The sequence below is a fragment of the Microtus ochrogaster genome, unplaced genomic scaffold, assembly GCF_000317375.1.
Source record: "Microtus ochrogaster isolate Prairie Vole_2 unplaced genomic scaffold, MicOch1.0 UNK58, whole genome shotgun sequence".
In the NCBI taxonomy this organism is placed as follows: Eukaryota; Metazoa; Chordata; class Mammalia; order Rodentia; family Cricetidae; genus Microtus; species Microtus ochrogaster.
In genome coordinates, this window is record NW_004949156.1 from 1707602 (window position 1) to 1715416 (window position 7815).

The window sequence follows — 7815 nt, forward strand, 5'->3', positions numbered from 1 at the left end:
CAATTGCTTGCGATAGCAATGGATGTCTTGTAACAATGAAACAATAAGTCTTGCTCTGATAATTATTTAAGGCATTTTTTGGAGATCATAAGGCATTCAAAGCAACACTGATGGTGAATTTGCTGTCATCAGAAACTGGGTAAATTTTGGTAAACATCTATTCCAGTATACAATTATCACAGGATTACAAGGGATACTTATTGTGACTTAAAAATAAATTATTCTCTTTAAGCTTATGTTTTGAAAGTCTGTGACACTATTTTTGTAAGCTGTGGGATCTTTTGAAGGTGAAGCTTAATTGGTGGAAGTAAATCATTAAGACTGGGCCTTTGGGGCTGGAGAGATAGCTCAGAGGTTAAGAGTCCTGACTGCTCTTTCCAGAAGCCTTGAGTTCAATTCCCAGCAACCACATGGTGGACTCATTACCATCTGTAATGATATCTGGCTCCCTCTTCTAGCCTGTAGGCATATATGCAGGAAGGACACTATATATAACAAAAGTCTTTTAAAAAAGAAATCTGCTGATTAAAAAAAAATGGTCCTTTGATGTTTCCAGGAATCCCTAGTTCTAGTCACAATCCTTCAGCTTCCTGGTGTGCCAAGATGGCCAAAAACTTCTTGCCAGTGTGAGCTCTCCATATGTTCCTCACCTTGATGAACCTGAAACTATGAGCCACATAAATCTTTCTTCCAATAAATTGTTTCTGTCGGAAAATTTTGATCATAGAAACACAGTGAAGAATATGAGGCTGAGTGTGTAGCCTAAGCATTTCTCCTATACCAAAATCAGCCTAAGAACTAGGATGGGAACATTTGGAGAAGTAGAGGGGAGAAGAGAGGTAGTGGAGGACAATGCAATGGGAGTTGGTTTGATAAAAAAATGTAGTATATGCAGATACAAAATTCTCAAAAGAATTGAAGAGGCATAATCTGTGATAGCTTCAGACATTTTTGAAATGCTTTTCTTGGAAAGAACCTATTGCTAGATATTTTAAATGCTAGCAAATCTTCTCTTGCATGAATACAAACTGCAGTGAATTTTACTAGAGTATGAGCTTTTCTTTCAATTACCTTTCTGAAGATAAATCTTTTCACAAGAGAAAATACAGTGTTAATTCTCTAGAGCTTTTCATGTCAAGTTCCATGTTTTATTTACTCTGCCACCACAACTCTCATGATTTAACTTTGCTCTTAAAATTTTACAACAGCTTGATATTTACCTTTTTTGAACAAGTGGTACATTTCCACGGTTCAAAATGTCAAAATCATCACTGAACGCTTCCCTTCGATACACACCTAGTAGCAAACAATCTTAACATAACCTTTCCTATTAGATTTTAGGAAAACATTTACAAATGTTTCGTAAAGATCTTTAGGAGCATGGCAGAAAGCAGATGATGTGCCTGCATGCGCATGCGTGTGTGTGTTTTCACTGGCTCATTGTTTGAGTTCAGATTTTCAGAAGGCTACAGGTAATAGAATATACAACTTCCCAATTTGTAGGAGTTTGAACAATGGAAACATTTAATTTTCTCTCCAAGCAATCTGAGGGTAAGCAATTCTTGAGTGGCCCTCACAATTTTATCTCATGATATAGCATGCATGTTCTTTTTATAATACCATTTTGACCTTTTCTCCTTGGACTTTTTTTGTTCCCTTCATGGTCACAAAGTGACTGCTTCATTATGGGACAATGATCAAACCATGAAGGTCTTAGAAATCAATTGATTTCTATCAAGTACTTTAGGTCAAATCTTTGCTAGGCTTATGCTACAACTCAGGGTTTATACAAACACATCTAAATTACAGAATGTGCTGTCATAGTCTGTTCTTGTTTCAACAAATTGAAATAAGACAAGAAATAGATTCTACCATATTGTTTGCTGTTGTTTTTTGTTTTGAATCTTGAGAAAGAAATCTGACTGGCTGGTAAGCTGACTTGAATCTTGCTATAACCAAGACTGACCTTGAGTGTATTTTCCTCTTGACTCTGCATCCTGAATACTAAAGTGTACCACCACACCAGGCAAAAATTCAAACGTTTTCATGAATTATCTTTATTTGTAAAATTAATGTATTGGACCAAGTAATTTCTGAGGTCCTTTCCATGTGTACCTCGCTCTAGTTAGGAACGACTGGCAGAAAATCCAACTTGTTAATGGTGGCTAACTTCTAACTATTTGAGAATTTCAAGTGTTTATGATTAATATTTTTTTATTAACTCCACACCTCAATTTCTCCCCTATCCCTCCCAATTTCATGTGTTCTACATTTCAATCCACCGAGTCCACTTAGTGCTGCTTGTATATGCATGGATATAGGAGCACCTCCTAGAGGATGGGTAACCTCTCCGGGGCCTCTTCCCTGAAGAAAACTGACTTTTCCTTCCCTGGCATCCATCAGTTGCCTTCTGAGCTGGGATGTGTATCAGCTTGATCTGGTTGGTACAGGCCTTGTACATACAGCTACTGTGAGTTCACATGTGCAACTCTCCTATCACATCTGGAAAAATAACTGTTTTACTACAAACATCTTCTGCCCCAGGCTTGTACAATCTTCCCACCCCCTCTTTGGCAATGATCTCCAAGTCCTGGAGGAATGAGGTGTGACGCAGAGGACCTACTTTAGAACTATGTATTCCACACTCTTGTTCTCTCCACATTGGCCACTTGTAGATCTTTGTATCAATCACCATCAACTGCAAGAAGAGGCTTCTCTGATGAGGGTTAAGAATTGCGCCTATCTATGGGTATAAACATTAAGGGTTATGGAACAGTTTATTACTTTGTCAATTTAGCAGAACGATAGCATTGGGTTCTTTCCTATTGCCTATGACGTGGCCTTCCATAGTTGTTTGGCTCAGTTAACAGTATGAGACATGAGTTCTGGTTCATGGAAGGGGCATTAAAGCCAAACAGAACATTGCCAGTTATGTCCATAACATTTGCACTACTGTTAATTCAATGGGTTTATCTTGCAAAGACAGTTGTTATCATAGTTCATAGGAAACTGTGCTTAACTTTGATGTTGAAATTAAGGATGTTTTCCATTTCCTTTTATCAATGTAATAAGAATATATTTCAAAATGTGAATATTATAAAAATAGAAAAAGTCTAAAACTAATTCCACATGTAATATGTGGTGCCTTCTAAAATTTCCTAATAATTCAGAGTAATTGAATGTGCCCTATTCCTGAGCTAGACACGGTGACTCACGAGTGTCATCCAAGCACTTGAAAGACTAAAGGAGAAGATTACACATTTTCGGGTAGCCTGAAGGATGTATAACAAGTTCCTAACTACCTTGAAGTATAGACTAAAAACCCTGTTTGAAACAAAACAAAAGACTTACTACTGTATTTTGACCACCCGTTTTCAGAGGTATAATGTAATTTGCAATAACAATGATGGACCATTTTATAGAAAGGTAGAGCTGAGCCACAGTGGACCACAACTAAGTTATTTCTTCTCATGTGAGCCTATTTATCTTAACAACTAAAATCCCTTGAAGAAAAGTCACAGAACATATAGGTATATTCATAATACATACAGCTGCTTATAAAACATTCAAATGGCAAGGTTGTAGAAACAATCACATCTATACTTAACATTTTCTTATGACTTTGCAAAGTAACTTTCAAATGGAAATAGACCATCTTTAAGCAAATTTCAGCCATCTTGTACAGGTACACAGCTACTGTGAATTTATGAGTGTTAGAGTCACGTCACCTCTAGAAGACAGCATTTTATAGCATTGCCCTGCTTCTTCTGGCTCTTCAACGCTTCTGCCTCTTTTTCTACAATGTTCCCTGCGCCTTGGTGGTGGAGTTAGTATAGATGTTCCACCTTATGGTGGTCTCTTTCTTTCAGTACTGTGACCAGTTAAACACCTGTCTGCTGTCTACTGAGCACTGAAGCTCCTCTAACCAAGGTTGAGAGAAGACCAGATCAAGGAGTATAAATCTAAATATTCACAAGATAGTTTAATTGCATGATCATTCACAAAACAAACAAACGAATGAAAATACTAGCTTCTACCTTAGTACCTAAAGAGCAATGATCTTCTGACTAGGATTATGGGATTACAGTATGAGGCATGGAATTCCCTCCTGTGGAACAGATGTCTCAAATCCAGTAAGAAGCTAGTCATCTCATGACATTCATAGCAATATTCCACCATTGGGAACATCCTGCTTGAGAAGTCAGTATTGTAGCTTGCAGGGTCTAGCACTGTATTAGACAACTGATGCTGTTTCTCTTCCAGCAGCCTACAAAGCACCTTTTAGCACGAAGAAAGCTAGCTAGCAAGCAAGGAGGAAATTTCCCAATTAGTTTGAAATTTTCTGCAGCCAAAGTTGTGGTGTCTTCTGCCATGAGGTCTTCTCATGTAGGGCAATGGCAATAGAACTGTGTTCTTTTGGAAGTCTGGGAGACCAGCAACTTATAGGAATTCATTACGTGCCTTGTACTGTGATTTTCATGCAATAATCCATGTCTTCTGGGTGTGGTTTTGTCTACCCATACCAGGTAATTCTGTTGGAACTCTTTTTTTAAAAAAAAAAAAGTTGTATTTTGAAATTAGCTTACTAATTTCATAAAGCTGTTTCTCACATTCTTAGTTTGGGTTAACCCATGGTATCAGTAACTTTTCACTTTGCTATGATAAAACACTGTGACCAAAGGCAACTTATGGAAGAGAGTTTACTTTGGCTTAGATCTTTAGAAGGATAAAAGTCCATCATGGGGATTAGCTTTCCTGGTGTCAGAAGGTACTGTGCAAGCTTCCAGAGAAAGGAAGAATGCAACAGACCTACCTATCCAGATACTTATAAACCACAATGACCAGCATGGCATGTTAATCCTAAGGGTACAATAGTGGCATGCATATTTTGGCAGTAACCAACAGCTCTATAATTGAACTTAAGACATGATCAACAAATGAAAAGTCATGCCCGATCCTGGATATCTATCCAGCTTCTCAGGGCTAAAAGTCATGGATCTTGGAGGAGAATCTAAAAGCACCATTTTAGTAAACCAGCATAATCCTCAACTATATTCTAAATATTTGTCCTTAGAGCTACAGATAAGTTTAGTCTTCACCTCTCATCAAAGAAACTTTTCTTTGCAATAGAAGATGACCATTCTAGAAGGTGACAATTGATCAAAATGCAGAATTGTAGAGCCTGTTCCAAATGATACATCTATAACACAACTCCTGCATCTAAGGCTCAGGGGACAGGAAGATTGTAAGAGCCAGAGGAACAGGAAATCTGCTGCAAGATTGGATCTCCTAGAAATAACAGGGATGCTACACCCATGAAATCTTGCAAACATGGCTGCCCAAGCATGACCTAAACAAGGGTGACACAAATAGACATGCTAACTTAGAAGGGGGAAAGCTCAGAAAGCTAGCTAAACTACAAGCATGTTTTTTCCCCTCCCAGGTGCAAATAGGCAACCAATTGGTTATTAACCAATACCTAATGGTTAGTCTTGAGAACAGGTACACACAAGTAACATTATCCAGCCTGATCAGGTTTCCTATATATATTTAGAAATAAATATGCCAACTAGAAATGAAAAAAATGCCATGAATTTGAAACAGTGAAAGGAAGATATAAGGGAGGGTTTTGAGCCAGGAAATGGAAGGAGGAAATGCTGTACATGTATTATAATCTCAAAAATAAAACTTAAAAAGGGTTGATAATTGTGGGAAAGTATGACCACACATGGCAGACATAGCAGTAAGAGCAAGAAGCTGAAAGATTTCATATTCAATCACAAACGTGAAGCATAGTGAAAGAACTTTAAATTGGGTGGAGCTATAGACACCCAATTCTTGCCCCTAGTGAGGTACTTCCTCCAACAAGGCTGTACCTCCTTAAAGCTCTACAACATCCCCAAGACAGCACCATCAGCTTAGTCTAAGTGTTGAAATACCTGAACCTATGGGAGTCTGGTCTCATTCAAACCATCACCCCTGGCCATTATTACTTCCTGTCAGCCCACTCTGACTTAATCCTTTACCCCTCTCCTTTTTCATTTTACATATCTTCCCCACATTTACATTTTTTAGTGAACTGAATAATTAGATAACATGTATCTAACTATATGTGGGATTTCCATGAAAGTCCCAGAGAAACTTGCAGGGGACAAGCAGTGCTTTAATCATAATAAGAGTGACTGTGTTTACATTTTGCCCTGTGATGCCATTGCATTTATGGTGCAAATAAATGTAAGATGAAACTACTCTTTAGCACAAACTAAGATACTATACCTGCTAAAGCCAATACATATCTGTAGGCAGAAATTTCTCATTTGTTTCCCAACCGCTCAGACCCAAATAATCACACAAACCTGTTACAACACTGTTTGGCCTGTTAATTCAGGATTTTTATTAACTAACTCTAACATCTTATAATAGCCCATTTCTATTAATCTGTGTATTGGCATGAGGCTATGTCTTACTGGTAAGGGTCCAGTGGCTGTCTTTCTCCTTTGGCAATTATATGGCATCTCTTTAACTCTGCCATCTCTCTCTCTATATATATATATATGTATGTATGTATATTCCAGCCTGGCTATATCCTGCCCTGCTATAGGCCAAATCAGATTCTATTAACCAATGGTAATAAAATATACTCATAGCATACAGAGAAAAATCCCACATCACATATCACCTTTTTATCTCCATACACTTGGAAAAACAAAGGAAATTCACGTTTACTAATTAATGTCATCGAGTATGAACCATTTTAATCATTTAATGATTAATTCTATTAACTTTTAAGTTTTGAGACACACATATTCTATGGTATGTGTGATGATATGAGAATTATGCTGCAAACCAAAGAATGATGATTGTCTCAAGGTAATAGGACTTGGACTCTGAACTGTATATTGAATGATCTGCCTTGTTCGTAGTATAATAATTTTACTTGAAACAGTGACTGATAAATAAGCTAAGGTTTTTTTTTGGTGCATCTAGCAGGCTATCTATCATATGTGAACAAAGTAAGACTGTCACTATAAGGCAAAATATCAACCAACCGTATTTATTTTCAATGATACAATTTAGGCGGTCATGTAAAAATTATCATTTTGGAAAGCTGTATTTACCACTGTGAGCTTGGTGGCTTCCTGAGACTTTAAGAGGTTTTTTTTTTTTTATGAGACTGATGATCATAGTATTAAAAGTGATTTTTAAAAGAATATATTACATAATAAATGAAATGTGTCAATTCTAAAAAGCTGTAAAATTAAGTGAAAAACCATTTTCCAAATAACTAATTTCTGATGTTATAAAGTTATGCATCTATAAAAGATCCATTCAAAGTGTGAAATAGCCTACTGCCTGAATTGTTATTGTTTTGTGACAAGGTCTTACTATACAGGACAGTTGGACCTTGAACTTTTGATCCTTTTGCTTCTGCATCTCAAGTGCTAGGATTATAGGTGGGTAGTACCATGCCCAGCTACGTCAATGACAGAATATGATCTTCTTGTTTTGAGTTTCATTTTGTAATCATAATCACGCCCCATTTGTAAAGATTTTGTGTCATAACAAAGAAAATATCAACAGATATCAGAAGAAATCTATGAAGTATTCCTCCTCTTTCAATTTACATATGCATGTGACATAGAATTTTCTTCTGCTACTTTTACCAAAAGGAAAAAAACAGATCACAGCAGAAACTGACATAAGAACTTAGTTAATATTTATTGATGGAGGAGGGTCATCTTTCTATCTGTTGTTTCATTGGTTAAATAAAGAAACTGCCTTGGCCCTTTAATAGGACATAAAATTAGGTAGGTG